This window comes from Scyliorhinus torazame, chromosome 5 (assembly GCF_047496885.1).
Source record: "Scyliorhinus torazame isolate Kashiwa2021f chromosome 5, sScyTor2.1, whole genome shotgun sequence".
Lineage (NCBI taxonomy): Eukaryota > Metazoa > Chordata > Chondrichthyes > Carcharhiniformes > Scyliorhinidae > Scyliorhinus > Scyliorhinus torazame.
Genome location: NC_092711.1, coordinates 94190038 through 94207890, shown reverse-complemented (window position 1 = coordinate 94207890; position 17853 = coordinate 94190038). Strand labels below are relative to the sequence as shown.

The window sequence follows — 17853 nt, the reverse complement described above, 5'->3', positions numbered from 1 at the left end:
TAGAATTTACAGTGCAGAAGGAGGCCATTCGGCCCATCGAGTCTGCACCGGCTCTTGGAAAGAGCACCCTACCCAAGGTCAACACCTCCACCCTATCCCCATAACCCAGTAACTCCACCCAACACTGAGGTCAATTTTGGACACTAAGGGCAATTTATCATGGCCAATCCATCCAACCTGCACATCCTTGGACTGGGAGGAAACCGGAGCACCAAGAGGAAACCCATGCACACACGGGGAGAATGTGCAGACTCCGCACAGACAGTGACCCAAGCCGGAATCGAACCTGGGATCCTGGAGCTGTGAAGCAATTGTGCTATCCACAATGCTACCGTGCTGCCCTTAAGAATAAATTAATCTACACAATTTCATTCTACCGTAATCCATGTACCTATCCAATAGCTGCTTGAAGGTCCCTAATTTTGCCGACTCAACTACTTCCACAGGCAGTGCATTCCATGCCCCCACTACTCTCTGGGTAAAGAACCTACCTCTGACATCCCCCCTATATCTTCCACCATTCACCTTAAATTTATGTCCCCTTGTAATGGTTTGTTCCACCCGGGGGAAAAGTCTCTGACTGTCTACTCTATCTATTCGCCTGATCATCTTATAAACCCTTATCAAGTCACCCCTCATCCTTCTCCGTTCTAATGAGAAAAGGCCTAGCACCCTCAACCTTTCCTTGTAAGACCTACTCTCCATCCCAGGCAACATCCTGGAAAATCTCCTTTGCACCTTTTCCAAAGCTTCCACGTCCTTCCTCAAATGAGGCGACCAGAACTGTACACAGTACACCAAATGCGGCCTTACCAAGGTTTTGTACAGCTGCATCATCACCTCACTGCTCTTAAATTCAATCCCTCTGATAATGAGCGCTAGCACACCATAGGCCTTCTTCACAGCTCTATCCACTTGAGTGGAAACTTTCAAAGATGTATGAACATGGACCCCAAGATCTCTCTGCTCCTCCACATTGCCAAGAATCCTACCATCAACCCTGTATTCTGCATTTATATTTGTCCTTCCAAAATGGACAAACTCACACTTTGTTCCGAGTGACTTCCATCTGTGCTGGATCATTCTAGAAAACAATGAACATTCAGTATGACGAGCAAGAGGGAAGAAGATGCAGGAATTACTGATTCTGGAATTGAACCCAGCAAGAGTTTGCATCTTCTGGGGAGGAGAGAGGAAGGACCCATTGGGGATAAAAACCTTTAAGTTCTGCATTGTTCCACAGGAGAGCAGCATTTGATCAAGTTGAGTTACGGAGAATACCCATTGACAATAAATTGTTTGATTATTTTCGCAATTGGTGACCACGTTATTGTGTATTAACTGTTTCAATGGTGCGGCTATTACCCAACATTCCCTGCGTCTGTGAATGTGCCCTATTCATTCCACGGAGCCCAGTGCGCAGATGCAATGTTGGGTTGTATCTGGAGCATGCGCAGTGTCACTTTGCTAGGAGGTCTGCGACTGCGTGAGCGGCTGTTTCGGGCGGTGAGGCGGAGGGAGGAATGGAGCCGGGAGGCGGGGTGGGGAGGGAGTTAAGGCTTCATAAACACCCTCTGCTGGTCACAAGCCCGGAAGAAGACCCTGCAAATCTCACGTTTGCAGCTGCAGAGCTTTTATCCGGTATCAGGCACAGTTCCACGGACGCCATCTTTGTTTAGCGGCGCGGCTGAGGGGCCATCTTGATGACGTAACAGAGGCGGTGCTTCAGGATTCCGGTGACCAGAAGAGAAAATCATTGTCTCGATGATTGACAGCCCCCCCCCCCTCCCCCCCCGAGCGCGGGGAGGTGCTACTGGCATGTGTGGCAATCGGAAGAACAGAAGAATAATATCAGAATTAGCAGCAGGAGTAGGCTATTCGGCCTATTGACACTGCTCTGCCATTCAATAAACGCAAAGACGAACTCAGCTTTGAGTATATTCAGTGACCCAGCGCCACTGCTCTCTGGGAAAGAGAATTCCACAAACTCAGCTTTGACAAAGAGTCATCTAGGCTCAAAACGTTAGCTCCCTTTTCTCTCCACAGATACTGTCAGACAGGCTGAGATTGTCCAGTATTTTCTGTTTTTGTTTCAGATTCCAGCATCCGCAGTAATTTGCTTTTCTCCACAGACTGATGACCCTCTGAGGGAAGACATTTCTCCTTATCTCAGTGTCAAATTGGAGAATTCTTATCTTTAAACTGTCCCCCTTAGTTCTTGAATCCCCAGGTGGGAAAATATTCTTTCATCAAAACCCCTCAGAATCTTAGATGTTTCAATAAGATCACCTCTCATTCTTCTAAACTCCATCGGGTACAGACCAATCAGGCTCAATCTTGCTCCATAAAACAAACTCTCCCATCCCAGGAATCAGACTAGGGAAACTTCACTGAACTGCCTCCAAAGCAAGTAAAACCCTCATTAAATAATCCTGGGACATGAGCACTGCTGTCTCACGGCACCGAGGTCCCAGGTTCAATCCTGGCTCTGAGTCACTGTCCGTGTGGAGTTTGCACATTCTCCCCGTGTTTGCACGGGTTTCACCTCCACAACCCAAAGATGTGCAGGGTAGGTGGATTGGCCATGCTAAACTGCCTCTTAATTGGAAAAAATGAAATGAGTACTCTGAATTTAAAAAAAAAAATCCTGGGACTGGCAACAAGGGGAGAGAATGTTTGGAACTTCTATCCTGGACTCGAAGAGTGATGGATTTTGGAAAGTCCTTTTACCGGGGGTTAGGAGAGGATTTACACCCAGCAAATTCAAACCAAGATAAATGTTTGTCTGATCTTAATTTCTAACCTCGACTAACATTTCTGACCATTGTAATTTCCTTTTACAGCTGCTTCCAAAGCTTCTGATATCTTTCCAGCCGAAGGTTGCAGCAGGAGATTGTAAACTTGAAAACACTGAAATTGTGACAGAGGTGAGTATTATTATTATTATTTTTTATGATCAGTTTAGGGTACCCAATTATTTGTTTCCAATTAAGGGGCAATTTAGTGTGGCCAATCCGAAGCTGGCACTCCCAGTGCAGACTTTGGTGTTACGAGCTTGTTGCCGTGGTGGAGAGTGGCTGTTGCTGCTGTCTCTCTCACTCTCTCTCTATTGCTGCTGCTGCTGCTCAGTTTTCTGCCTGTGTCCAGTGCTGGTTGCTGCCTGGAGGAAGGAGAGGGGAGAGAAGGACGGAGAGAGGAGAGAAGGACAACAACAAGGAGGTAACTTCAAAAACAAGATGGGAGTAAAACCCTTTGGACTGCTTGTTTGCTGGGCCTCTCCCGGGTTGAGTGCCTGGCCCAGTCTTCCCAACTGATAACATCTGCCTTCAGCAAGGACAAAATCCTCCTTATTCTAACCAGTGTGCTTGTTCCAGAGCAGAGGGATCGAGTGGGCAGTGTGTTTGCTGAGCCCCCTCCTGGACTCCCACACACCAGCAGGGAGGAGGTGGATTCTATTGGGTGGTCGTTCCAGGGTTGCAGCACGGACTGTGTTTTTACTGAGTCCTACTTGGGCCGAAGACCTCGTGAACCAGCGCCACTTACCTCCTTGTGAACCTGCTCTGGGCCTGGTAAAGTAGGTCCAGGCAGCGGGCGACCGAGGGGGTCATCCGGTCAGACTATTTACTCCTTTTCCGCAGCTACATTCGCAGCTGGGTGCCCTAGAAAGGGAGCACGCAGTGTCCATGGGCACCATCAAAGCCTTCCATGCCTGCTGGGTACCGCAGAGGTTGGGCGCTTTATCGACCCCTTTAAATGCACTCCTATCAGATGTTTTTTAGTTTCTGCTGATCTTTGTTACGTTTGGGCAGTGCCCCTAACTGGAGCGGCCCTTTTTGCTTTGTCCCTAAGTTTGTTTCCTTTGTTCTATTTTGTTGGTGGACCTCAAAAGAGTGGCCAATCCACCTAGTCTGCACATCTTTGGGTTGTGGGGGTGAGACCCATGGAGACACGGGAGAATGTGCAAACTCCACACGGCAGTGACCCAGGGCCAGGATTGAACCTGGGTCCTCAGCACCGTGAGGCAGCAGTGCTAAGCACTGCCACCGTGCCACCCTTTGTCATGATGTTTCCATTCCTATTTTATCACACACCTCCCAGTGACACTCATTGTAACACAGAAACTTCAAAATATCATTGCTACCTTGCATCTTGCCCTCCTATTATTGTCTGATGATAACAGTAACAGAGTAACACACACCAAAATTGGAATATCAGATAGGTTGTTGTCTAATAATAATAGTGACAGAGTAACGTACACCACAATTGGAATATCAGATAGGTTGTTGTCTAATAATAATAGTAACAGAGTAACACACATCAGATTTGGAATAACAGGCAGGGTATTGTCTAATCATGACAGAGTTATGGGTGTGGCTCGGTAGTTAGCACTGTTGCCTCAAGCACCAGGTTTGATTCTGACCTTGGGTCACTGTCTGTGTGGAGTTTGCACATTCTTCCCGTGGCTGCGTAGATTTCCTCCCACAGTCCAAAGTTGTGCAGGTTAGGTGGATTGGCTGTGCTAAATTGTCCCTGGGTGGGGTTACAGGGTTAGGGTGGGGGATTGGTCACGGTAGGATGCTCTTTCAGAGGGTCGGTGCAGACTCGATGGGCCAAATGGCCTCCTTCAGCACTGTAGGGAATCTATGATTCTACATTGGATCCAATGATGTGTTCACTCACACACTGCAGCCTGACTTATTGGAACAGACACTATGTTTGTCACTCTCAAAGTGAGTGAATCCTTTGCTGTTTCTCCTCTGGGCCCCATCTCCACTATTATTGTCTGATTGTCCCACTGAGACTCTCACTGTTATTATTGGACAGTCAGCGAGTCAGCCTGAGCCTGTGGCCGCTTTCATCATTTCACCACTTTCTGTAACCGTCACAATAGCCCGACATCAGCCGATTCGTAAGCCCACTTCCTACTGGTGCCTGATACAGCAACCGTACCCAATCAATGAAGCCCTGACCAAACCCGAGCCTTCCGAACTCCTCCCACAAATAATTCCACTCCACCCGACAAAAGGCCTACTCCCTCTGAGGGCATCATGATAACGTTTAAGAGCCTTCTAACATTAGCATTGAGTTCCTAGCCCTTTCCGAATCCCGTCTGGTCTTCCCCTATCACCCCCGGGACACAGTCCTCTATCCTTGTGGCCAATATCTTAGCCAGCAGTTTGGCGTCCACATTCAATAGAGAGATTGGTCTGTATGACCCGCATCGCTCAGGGTCCCTCTCCCGTTTCAGAATCAATGAGATCGAGGCCTGCGACATTGTTGGGGGAAGGACTCCCCTCTCCCTTGCCTCATTAAATGCCCTCACCAGCAGTGGGCCCAATATCTCCGAGAACTTCTTGTAAAATTCCACCGGGTAGCCGTCCGGCCCCGGGGCCTTGCCCAACTGCATGACCTCCAGCCACTGCATTATTTCCTCAATTTCAATTGGGGCTCCCAGCCCTTCCACCAGTTCTTCCTCCACCCTCGGGAACCTCAACTGGCCCAAGAACTGCCTCATCCCCTCCACCCCAGCCGGGGGTTCCGACTCGTATAACTTGCTATAAAAGTCTTTAAACACCTCATTCACCCCCACTGGGTCCAGGGCCGCATTCCCACCTCTGTTCTTTACTCTCCCTATCTCCCTGGCCGCCTCCCTTTTCCTTAGCTGGTGCGCTAACGTTCTCCTTTTTCCCAAACTCATACACCGCTCCCCTTGCCTTCCTCAGTTGTTCCACCGCTTTCCCTGTAGATAACAGCCCAAACTCCATCTGTAACCTCCGCCGCTCCTTCAATAACCCCCCGTCCGGGGCTTCCGCATATCTCCGATCCACTTGGAGTATCTCCCTAACCAACCTATCCCTCCCTGCTCGTTCCACCTTTTCTCTACGGGCCCGTATCAAAATTAATTCCCCTCTTTTTTTTTTTTTTATAAATGTTTTATTGAAATTTTTTTCCCAAACAACAATTTTTCCCCTCTTACAAAGCAAACGCAACAATAACAATACAGAAATTTTAAACAATACACAAGTAACAAAACCCCTTTATCTTTGACCTAAACTAAACCCCCTCCCCCTGGGTTGCTGCTGCTGGTCATCTGTCTTCCCTCTAACGTTCCCCTAGGTAGTCGAGAAATGGCTGCCACCGCCTGGTGAACCCTTGAGCCGATCCTCTCAGGGCAAACTTTATCTGCTCCAGTTTAATGAACCCCGCCATATCATTTACCCAGGCCTCCAGTCTGGGGGGTTTCGCCTCCTTCCACATGAGTAGGATCCTGCGCCGGGCTACTAGGGACGCAAAGGCCACAACGTCGGCCTCTTTCGCCTCCTGCACTCCCGACTCTTCCGCAACTCCAAATAGAGCTAACCCCCAGCCTGGTTTGACCCGGGCCTTCACCACCCGCGAAATCACTCCCGTCACTCCCTTCCAATACCCTTCCAGTGCCGGGCATGCCCAAAACATATGTGCGTGGTTTGCCGGGCTCCCGCCACACCTCCCACATTTGTCCTCCACTCCAAAGAACCTGCTCAATCTTGCTCCCGTTATGTGTGCTCTATGTAGCACCTTAAATTGAATCAGGCTAAGCCTGGCGCATGAGGAAGAGGAATTTACCCTGCTTAGGGCATCAGCCCACATACCCTCCTCTATCTCCTCCCCTAGTTCTTCTTCCCACTTTCCTTTTAGTTCGCCCACCGACTCCTCCCCCTCTTCCCTCATCTCTCGGTAAATCTCTGACACCTTGCCCTCTCCGACCCACACCCCTGAAAGCACCCTGTCCTGTATCCCCTGTGTCGGGAGCAATGGAAATTCCCTCACCTGTTGTCTAGTAAATGCCCTCACCTGCATATATCTCAAGAAATTTCCCCGGGGCAACTTATACTTTTCCTCCAATGCTCCCAAGCTCGCAAAAGTCCCATCTATAAATAAATCTCCCACCCTCCTAATTCCCAACTGGAACCAGCTCTGAAATCCTCCATCCATTCTTCCTGGGGCGAACCTATGGTTGTTCCTGATTGGGGACCCCACCAGGGCTCCCCGCACCCCTCTCTGTCGCCTCCACTGTCCCCAGATATTCAATGTTGCCGCCACCACCGGGTTCGTGGTAAACTTTTTAGGTGAGATCGGTAGCGGCGCCGTCACCAGCGCCTCTAAACTCGTCCCTTTACAGGACTTTCTCTCCAGTCTTTCCCACGCCGCTCCCTCACCCTCCATCATCCATTTACGTATCATTGCCACATTGGCGGCCCAATAGTAATCGCCCAAGTTCGGTAGTGCCAATCCTCCTCTGTCCCTACTACGCTGAAGGAACCCCCTCCTTACTCTCGGAACTTTCCCTGCCCACACGAAGCTCGTGATGCTCCTGTCTATTTTATTAAAAAAGGTCTTAGTGATTAGTATAGGGAGACATTGAAATACAAATAAGAACCTCGGGAGGACCATCATCTTAATTGCTTGCACCCTGCCCGCCAGCGATAGAGGCTGCATGTCCCACCTCTTGAAGTCCTCCTCCATTTGTTCTACCAACCGTGTCAGATTAAGTCTGTGCAAGGTTCCCCAGCTCCTAGCGATCTGAATCCCCAGGTATCGGAAGTTTCTTTCCACTTTCCTTAGAGGCAAGCCTTCTATCTCTCTACTCTGGTCCCCTGGATGTATCACAAATAATTCACTCTTCCCCATGTTAAGCCTATACCCCGAGAAATCCCCGAACCCCCTCAAAATTCGCATAACCTCTATCATTCCCCCCGCTGGGTCCGACACGTATAACAATAGGTCATCCGCATATAACGAGACTCGGTGTTCTTCTCCCCCTCTAATCACCCCTCTCCATTTCCTGGAGTCTCTCAACGCCATGGCCAGAGGTTCAATTGCCAACGCGAACAACAATGGAGACAGCGGGCATCCCTGTCTTGTTCCCCTATATAGTCGGAAATACTCCGATCTATGTCGACCTGTAACTACGCTTGCCGTTGGAGCCCCATAAAGAAGTCTAACCCAGCTAATAAACCCGTTCCCAAACCCAAACCTCCTTAACACTTCCCATAAATACTCCCACTCCACCCTATCAAATGCCTTCTCTGCGTCCATTGCCGCCACTATCTCTGCCTCCCCCTCCACTGGGGGCATCATTATCACCCCTAATAGTCGTCGCACGTTAACATTCAGTTGTCTCCCTTTTACGAACCATGTCTGGTCTTCGTGCACCACCCCCGGGACACAGTCCTCTATCCTCGATGCCAGTACCTTTGCCAACAATTTGGCGTCCACGTTCAATAATGAAATGGGTCTATAGGACCCGCACTGCAACGGATCTTTATCCCTCTTCAAAATTAACGATATCGTCGCCTCCGACATCGTCGGGGGTAGAGTCCCCCCTTTCCTGGCCTCATTGAACGTCCTCACCATCAACGGGGCCAACAAGTCCACATATTTTCTGTAATACTCCACCGGGAACCCGTCTGGTCCTGGGGCCTTCCCTGCTTGCATGCTTCCCAGTCCCTTAATAACCTCGTCCACCCCAATCGGTGCCCCCAGGCCTACCACCCCCCGCTCCTCCACTTTCGGGAACCTCAATTGGTCCAGGAACTGCCGTATCCCCTCCTCTCCCTCTGGGGGTTGAGACCTATACAGTTCCTCATAGAAGGTCTTGAACACCTCATTTATCTTTCCTGCCCTTCGCACCGTGTCTCCCCTTTCGTCTCTAATTCCTCCTATTTCCCTCGCTGCTGCCCTCTTTCGCAATTGATGAGCCAACAGGCGACTCGCCTTTTCCCCATATTCATACCTCCTCCCCTGTGCCTTCCTCCACAGCACCTCCGCCTTTCTGGTGGTCAGAAGGTCAAATTCCGTCTGGAGTCGTCTCCTCTCCCTGTACAATTCCTCTTCCGGGGTCTCTGCAAATTCCCTATCCACCCTTAAAATCTCCCCCAGTAATCTTTCCCTTTCCTTGGCCTCTGTTTTCCTTTTGTGGGCCCCAATGGAGATCAGCTCTCCTCTGACCACCGCTTTTAGTGCTTCCCATACCACTCCCACAGGGACCTCGCCGTCGTCATTGACCTCCAGGTATCTCTCAATACACCCCCGCACTCTTGCACACACTCCCTCATCCGCCATCAGTCCCACATCTAATCGCCAGAGTGTTCTCTGCTCCCTTTCCTCTCCTAATTCCAGGTCCACCCAATGTGGGGCATGATCCGAAACCGCTATGGCTGAGTACTCAGCTTCTTCCACCCTAGAGATCAACGACCTTCCCAAAACAAAAAAATCTATCCGGGAGTACACTTTATGGACATGGGAGAAGAAGGAATACTCCCTAGCCCTAGGTCTAAGAAATCGCCATGGATCCACTCCCCCCATTTGGTCCATAAACCCCTTAAGTACCTTGGCCGCTGCCGGCCTTCTTCCGGTCCTTGAGCTGGATCTATCTAGCCCCGGGTCCAGCACCGTATTAAAGTCCCCTCCTAAAATCAAGTTTCCTACCTCCAGGTCCGGTATACGCCCCAGCATCCGTCTCATAAATCCCGCATCGTCCCAGTTTGGGGCATACACGTTAACCAACACGACCTCCATTCCCTCCAGCCTGCCACTCACCATTACATATCTACCTCCGCTATCTGCTACGATGTTCTTTGCTTCAAATGCGACCTGTTTCCCCACCAAAATGGCCACCCCTCTATTCTTTGCGTCCAGTCCTGAGTGGAACACCTGTCCCACCCATCCTTTCCTTAGCCTAACTTGGTCCGCCACCTTTAGGTGCGTCTCTTGGAGCATAACCACGTCTGCCCTTAGTCCTTTCAAATGCGCGAGCACTCGGGCCCTTTTTATCGGTCCGTTCAGGCCTCTCACGTTCCACGTGATCAGCCTCACTAGGGGGCTACCTGCCCCCCTCCCGTGTCGACTAGCCATTACCTTCTCTAGGCCAGTCCCATATCCCGCCTCCGCGCTCCCGCTCGCTCCCCCAGCGTCGCACACCATCCCCGCCCACCCACTCTTTAGCCATTTCCTTTTGGATTTCCGCAGCAGCAACCCAGTTGTCCCCCCCCCCCCCCTTCTCCCTCCCTCCTCCCCTCCCCGCTAGATCTCTTTCTAGCTTGATTGCTCCCCCCATATTACTTCTGTAAGTCAGCTGACTTCAACTGACCCCGGCTACTCCTGCTCACTCCTCGACCCCCCCCATGTGGGGAACTCCCATCCGCCTTGCGCCTGTCTTCCCGCCTTATTCTTTCTGGTGCGGGAACATCCCTTTACCTGACCCGCCTCTTATGGCGCAGCTCCCTTTCCCCTCCCCCTCCCCTTCCCCATTCTCCAACTATGTCCCGTCTTTCCCCCCTCACCGGCGCCCACATTTCCCCAATGTCTCCCCCCTTCCCTGTTTACTTCTCAATTAACTTCCACCGTAACATTAACAATAACATTTCCTGCAGCATCAGTCCCTCAGTTCCGATCCAATTTCTCTTCTTTGATGAAGGTCCATGCTTCCTCCGCCGTCTCGAAATAATGGTGTCTCTCCTGATACGTGACCCATAGTCTTGCCGGCTGCAGCATCCCGAACTTCACCTTCCTTTTATGCAACACCTCTTTGGCTCGGTTGAAGCTCGCCCTCCTTCTCGCCACCTCCGCACTCCAATCCTGGTATACCCGTACCACTGCATTCTCCCATCTGCTACTCCGCACCTTTTTAGCCCATCTCAGGACCTCTTCTCTATCCTTAAGGCGGTAAAATCGCACGATTATCGCCCTGGGTGGTTCTCCCGCTTTTGGTCTTCTCGTCGGAATCCGATTTGCCCACTCCACCTCCAAGGGGCCCGTAGGGGCCTCAGCACCCATCAGTGAGCTCAGCATCGTACTTGCGTACGCTCCACAGTCCACTCCTTCCACACCCTCAGGGAGACCCAGTATCCGAAGGTTCTTCCTTCGGGCTCCATTTTCTAGGGCTTCGATCCTTTCAGTACACTTTTTATGAAGTGCCTCGTGCGTCTGTGTCTTAACCGCCAGGCCCAGGATCTCGTCCTCAATATCTGTCACCTTCTGCTCCACCACACGGAGCTCTGTCTCCTGGGTCTTTAATGTCTCCTTGAGCCCCTCAATTGCCTGTAGCAACGGGGTCAGCACCTCCCTCTTCAGCAGCTCCACGCACCGTCTCACAATTTCATGCTCAGGCCCCCATGTCGCCTGCGCTTTCTCCGCCGCCATCTTGTACTTCTCTCTTTCTGACCCTTTGGTCGACGATTCCTCGCGCTGCAGCCGCCGCCGCCGGTTTTTTCCTCCTTCGTTTGGGGGGGACTCCCTTCTCACACGCCCCACACCGGGTTGCGTCGTCAAAAAATTCCCCGTTGAGGCTCTTAAAAGAGCCCGAAGGTCCGTCGGAGCTGGAGCCGCCGAAGCGTGCGGCTAGCTAGGCATCACCGCAACCGGAAGTCCCTTCAGTGGCCTTGATGAGGTCTTTTCACAGTTGTTCCCTCTGCTGCTAGAATTCACCTTTGATACAGGCCCTCAGGTCAGCTTGCAGCTTTAAGCTTGCCCTTCCCCCGCCTGCATGCTGGAAGAGGCCCTGTTTATCCTGTAGTTGCAGCCAAATCTTTCACTGTTTCTGCGTGTGTCTGGCAACCAAGAGACATACCCTTCCTGGGGGACACTGTCGGGGGAATATTGCCGCCTTCTTCCCACACCGGGAAATGTCAAACAAATGCCGTGGGGGCCCTGTAAAAGAGCCCAAAAGTCCGTTCCAAGCAGGAGCTGCCGAATATGCGACCTAGCTCTGCATAGCCGCACCCGGAAGTCAAAATTAATTCCCCTCTAACCACTGTCTTCAGAGCTTCCCACACCGCTGCTGCCGAGACTTCCTCTGTATCATTTATTTCCAGATTGTTCTGGATGGACTTGCTCACCCGCCCACAGACCTCCTCGTCTGCGAATAGTCCCACATCCAACCTCCATAACGGACGCTGCCCTCTCTCCATACTAACCCGTAGATCCACCCAATGTGGGGCTGATCCTACAGAGCAGAAGGAGGCCATTCGGCCCATTGAGTCTGCACTGATTCTCTGAAAGGACACCCTGCCTAGGCCCACACCCTTACCCTGTCCCTGTGACCCCATAGCCCCACCTAACCTACACATCCCTGGACATTAAGGGGCAATTTATCAAGGCCAATCCAAGTAACTTGTTCTTCTTTGGATTGTTGGAGGATACCGAGCACCGGGTGGAAACCCACGCAGACATGGGGAGACGGTGCATACTCTACACAGACAGTCACCAAGGCCGGAATTGAACCCGTGTCCCTGGCGCTGTGAGGCAGCAGTGCTAATCACTGTGCCACCAGAAGCATAGTTTCTTTATCAATATTACTGTTTATGAAGCTCAAGATCAAATTTGTTTTGCCAACTACTCTCTTATTATGTCTTGTCGATATACAAAATCCCTCTTCACCTCTTTCTCTCTCCTCCCAAAGAGGCCAGTTGGGTTTTGATGACAACCCAGCAGTTTTCATGGTCACTTTTTCCCAGTGCCAGACCCCCAAATGACCAGATTCATTCAGCTCAATTTCACAACCTGCCTTTGTGTTTTTGTGGGTTCTCTCTCACTCCCTATTTTCTGTTTCCAATCAGTTTCACCGGGTGTTCGAAGGTGAGGCTTCCAAGTCCGGAAACTCAAACCAAGCATCACATCAGGATCTGACAGAGTCCTCTATTTATCATATCCTGAATATAAGCGGATTTTGAACATGGAAGGAAAAAGCATCATTCACAGTGGGGAGAAACCGTACACGTGTTGTGTGTGTGGACGAGGATTCAGTCGGTCATCAGGCCTCACAAGCCACAAATGTAGTCACACTGAGGAGAAACCGTGGAAATGTGGGGACTGTGGGAAAGGATTCACTTCCCCATCCAAGCTGGAAACTCATCGGCGCAGTCACACTGGGGAAAGACCATTCACCTGCTCCAAGTGTGGGAAGGGATTTGCTCATTCATCGAACCTGCTGAGACACCAGCGCCTTCACACTGGGGAGAAACCATTCACCTGCTCAGAGTGTGGGAAGGGATTCACTCAGTCATCTGCTCTGTCCACACATCAACGAGTTCACTCCAGGGAGAGACCATTTACCTGCTCAGTGTGTGGGAAGGGATTTACAATTTCAGCCAACCTGCTGAGACACCAACAAGTTCACACTGATGAGAGACCATTTCAGTGTCCAGACTGCGAGAAGTGCTATAAACGTTCTGGGGAACTGATGTGCCATCAACGTGTTCACACTGACGAGAGACCGTTTAGGTGCTCTAACTGCGGGACGGGGTTCAGACACTCATCTCAGCTCACTGTACATCAGCGAATTCACACTGGGGAGAGGCCATTCGCCTGTTTCAAGTGTAGGAAGGGATTCACTCAGTTATCTGCCCTTCAGAACCATCAGCGAATTCACAATGGGGAAAGACCGTTTACCTGCTCTTAGTGTGGGAAGGGATTCACCACTTCATACCACCTGCTGAGACACCAGCGAGGCCACAAGTAACCACAGTGATTGGATTTTGCTGTTCCTCACATTCAGGACTGAACCATGTTCATTTGGGTCTCTTTCTGTTTATGACAAACTCCAGCCCATTTACAGGAGCTAATATTCTGCGTAAAAGTCAAATAAATTAGATTTGTGTTAGATATGCAGTGTGCTGAAACGTTTTAATATCTGACACAAGTTTGTTCCTTTTGAAGTACTCTCGCTCTCCCCTGTCTAGAACATAGAACAATACAGCGCAGTACAGGCCCTTCGGCCCACGATGTTGCACCGAAACAAAAGCCATCTAACCTACACTATACCATTATCATCCATATGTTTATCCAATAAACTTTTAAATGCCCTCAATGTTGGCGAGTTCACTACTGTAGCAGGTAGGGCATTCCACGGCCTCACTACTCTTTGCATAAAGAACCTACCTCTGACCTCTGTCCTATATCTATTACCCCTCAGTTTAAGGCTATGTCCCCTCGTGCTAGCCATTTCCATCCGCGGGAGAAGGCTCTCACTGTCCACCCTATCTAACCCTCTGATCATTTTGTATGCCTCTATTAAGTCTCCTCTTAACCTTCTCTCTAACGAAAACAACCTCAAGTCCATCAGCCTTTCCTCATAAGATTTTCCCTCATACCAGGCAACATCCTGGTAAATCTCCTCTGCACCCGTTCCAAAGCCTCCACGTCCTTCCTATAATGCGGTGACCAGAACTGTACGCAATACTCCAAATGCGGCCGTACCAGAGTTCTGTACAGCTGCAACATGACCACCCGACTCCGGAACTCAATCCCTCTACCAATAAAGGCCAACACTCCATAGGCCTTCTTCACAACCCTATCAACCTGGGTGGCAACTTTCAGGGATCTATGTACATGGACACCTAGATCCCTCTGCTCATCCACACTTTCAAGAACTTTTCCATTAGCCAAATATTCCACATTCCTGTTATTCCTTCCAAAGTGAATCACCTCACACTTCTCTACATTAAACTCCATTTGCCACCTCTCAGCCCAGCACTGCAGCTTATCTCTTCCATTATTCCACTGTCTCTTCCATCCTCACCTCCAACAAGACGTGTGAGGAGCTTGTGGAGCTTCTTTGTGACTGAGATTGAGTAAATCCGATCAGCTGCCTCTGCTGCTTCCCTCCCTTCCACGAGCCCACCGGACCAAACTGTCTCTAAATTTCATCCTTTCCCGAGCACTGAACCCACATCTTTCTCTAGTTTCTCTCCCATCTCCCCTCATGCCCTCTCAGAGCTCATCTTGTCCATGAGACTAGCTCCTGCTCCATCGACCCTATTCCCACTGAGCTACTGATCAGCCAACTACCCTGTGTCCATGGATATTGTCAACATTTCTCTCTCTTCAGGTACTGTCCCTCTGTCCTTCAAATCTGCCATCATCACCCCCGCCTCAATAAAACAAACCCTTGACCCTGCCATCCTTACAAATTACTGCCCCATCTTCAGCCTCCCTCGCCTCTCCAAACTCTTTGAACATGTTGTCACCTCCCAAACCCTTGCCCATCTTTCCCAGAACTCCCATGTTTGAATCTTTCAAACAGGTCTCTGCCCTGTCACAGTAATGAAATATGTTCATACGACCAGAAGACAAGGGTGGCAGCACTGTCATTATCGAGAGACAACAATACCTTCTGGAGACAGACAGACAACTAAACAACACAAATCACAACACACAGCTACCTAGACCCATACACCCGAGACAGGAAGAAGAATTGGAGACGGACTGGAAGAACTCAAAGACTCCAGACACATTAACCAAAAACAACAGGTAGAACTAAGGAAGTTCTACCTGCTCCCTAAAATACCCAAACACATGGACAGTACGAGGGAAATAGCACCAGACAAACCCATCAGATCAAACTGAGAGAGAAAATCCGACAGAATCATAGAATTTACAGTGCAGAAGGAGGCCATTTGGGCCATCGAGCCTGCACCTTGGAAAGAGCACCCTACTTCAGTCTATGCCTCCACCCTGTCCCCGTAACCCAACTAACCTTTTTTTGGACACTGAGGGGCAATTTAGCATAGCCAATCCACTTAACCTGCACATCTTTGGACGGTGGAGAAAACTGGAGCACCCAGAGGGAACACACAGACTGTGGGAACACACAGACTGTGCAAACTCCACACAGTCACCTAAGGCTGGAATTGAACCCAGGTCAGGGGATCAGGGGTTATGGGGAGAAGACAGGAGAATGGGGATGAGAAAATATGAGCCATGATTGAATGGCGGAGCAGATTCGATGGGCCAAGTGGCCTAATTCTCCTATGTCTTATGGACTTATAGGTCGCTGGCGCTATGATGCAGCAGTGCTAACCACTGTGCCACATCTGTGGCGAGAGAAACAAAGTTAATGTTTGTTGTTGCTTGTTGTAACAGTTCTGTAGAACAGTCAATGGAATCTTAAAAAGTCCATTGAAGTGAAAAGAAGTAGAAAGAAAGTGTTAGAGGTTTGACACAGGAAGAAGTTTTAATCTGTGTGAAGCTCAATCTACATTCACAAAGTTTGCAGTCTGATTGGCTGGAGGACCAGTGTCCATCCGGTCCACCAAATCTTCCCATTGGTTAACACCACTCAGACAGGAAATGAGGTTTTGGAACCCGCTCCTACGTGGCCAATGGGAAGAACTCAAAATGATGCAGAGTCTCAGTCAATGAGGGAGATCGGGATCAGCCCCGCCCCTCATTCACTCTGATTGGTTGGAGGATCAGCCACTCCCGCTAGGTCCTCCAACACCGCCCCCTCTTCCTATTGGTCTGCAGCTGCCGTCAATCACACCCAGGGCATTGTGATGCGGAGCATGCGCAGTGTGGCTGCTGGACATGGATTTCGGCGCTTGTTTGTCCTGGAGAAGCGAAGTCGGCGTCAGGCGGTGGGTGGGAGGATTTGGAAACACTTTGTGGATCCGCAAACCCTTCACAATCATTGTCATCTCCCTGGTTTGCAGCTACGGGGCTTCTCCCTCCCTCCCGGGAACAGGCCCAGGTTAATGGGCACCATCCTGCTTCAGACACTGGAGGATGGTTCACATCACAGGATAGGGGAGGGGGACAAGAAATATGTGCTCACACTTTGCACTCAAATCAATGAGGACTCTGATCTCTGGCAAGGAAGGAAACCCTGTCAGGTGGGCGGGGAGGATTCACGAACACCCGCTGGAGGCCCCAAACCCCCAATAAGACCCATTGATTTTATTATCAGTCTGCAGACAGGAGCTGGAGAACTGAACCCAGGCAGAGGAGAGGGAGGGAGAAAACTGGGAGTGGAGGAACGAAATGGTGCAGATGGTGAGATGGGTTTGGATTTCAGCCCAGGGAGTGTTTGTGGGACGGGGATTTACAGCTTTGGGGGAACAAGAGAGGAAAAGATGTTCCAGATAAACTAGAATTGTCTGTTCAGAATTTATATCCTGGACTGACAGTGATGACCTTTGTAAACTCTTTTTACAGGATATTGGAAGTGGAGGATTGGCCGACAGAAAACTCAAACCAAACATCACATCGAGCTCTCACAGAATCACTCAATCCATTACAACCTCAACATCATCAAAATTTGAACGTGCAAGGTGAAATGTTTGTCTGTTCTGTCTCTGGGAAAAGATTTCAAGCATCAGTGACTGGAAAAGCGGCGAGACGCACATAACACTCGGGTGTGAGTGTTCCTGTGAAGTGACTGTGGAAAGAGCTTTAACCAGGTACGCAGTCTGAAAAAACATCACCATTCACAGTGGGGAGAAACTGTACACGTGTTGTGTGTGTCTTCGAAGCTTCAACTGATCTCCAACCTGGAGAGATACACGGACACAAGTACCATGGAGAAACCATGGAAATGTGATGATTGTTGTAAAGGATTCAATTATCCATCCTTGCTGGAAAACCACCGACGCATTCACACTGGAGAGAAACCATTTACTTGCTCTGTGTGTGGAAAGGGATTTACTCAGTTATCCTGCTTCCAGTCACACCAACAAACCCACATCGAAGAGAGGCCGTTCAACTGCACCTCCTGTGGAAAGAGGTTCAGGTCTTCATCCAACCTCACTGCACACCAGTGAGTTCACACTGGGGAGAGACCATTCAGCTGCTCTGTATGTGGGAAGGGATTCACTCGGTCCTCCCATCTGCTGGAACACCAGCAAACACACAGCGAGGAGAGGCCGTTCAGCTGCACCACTTGTGGAAAGAGGTTCAGGTCTTCACCCAATCTCATTGCACGTCAACGGGTTCACTCTGGGAAGAAACCATTCACCTGCTCTGTGTGTGGTAAGGAATACACTCACCCATCGAACCTGCTGATACACCAGCGAACTCACACAGGGGAGAGGCCAT

The 17853-nt window shown here is 50.1% G+C and overlaps 1 protein-coding gene across 4 annotated transcripts in view; it reads left to right on the top strand.

Moving 5' to 3' along the window:
• Nucleotides 1-1456: 1456 nt before the first annotated feature.
• LOC140418994 (uncharacterized) overlaps nucleotides 1457-17853 on the top strand; it is a 578165-nt gene continuing 561768 nt past the window's right edge. The window contains exons 1-2 of one of the 4 annotated variants that reach the window (XM_072502708.1): nucleotides 1457-1506; nucleotides 2844-2927. The gene's annotated coding sequence lies outside the window, so the exon portion shown is untranslated. Of the gene's footprint in view, nucleotides 1507-1541; nucleotides 1737-1765; nucleotides 2231-2843; nucleotides 2928-17853 lie in introns of those variants that run through there. The other 3 variants (XM_072502707.1, XM_072502706.1, XM_072502705.1) reach the window with 3 other exon arrangements.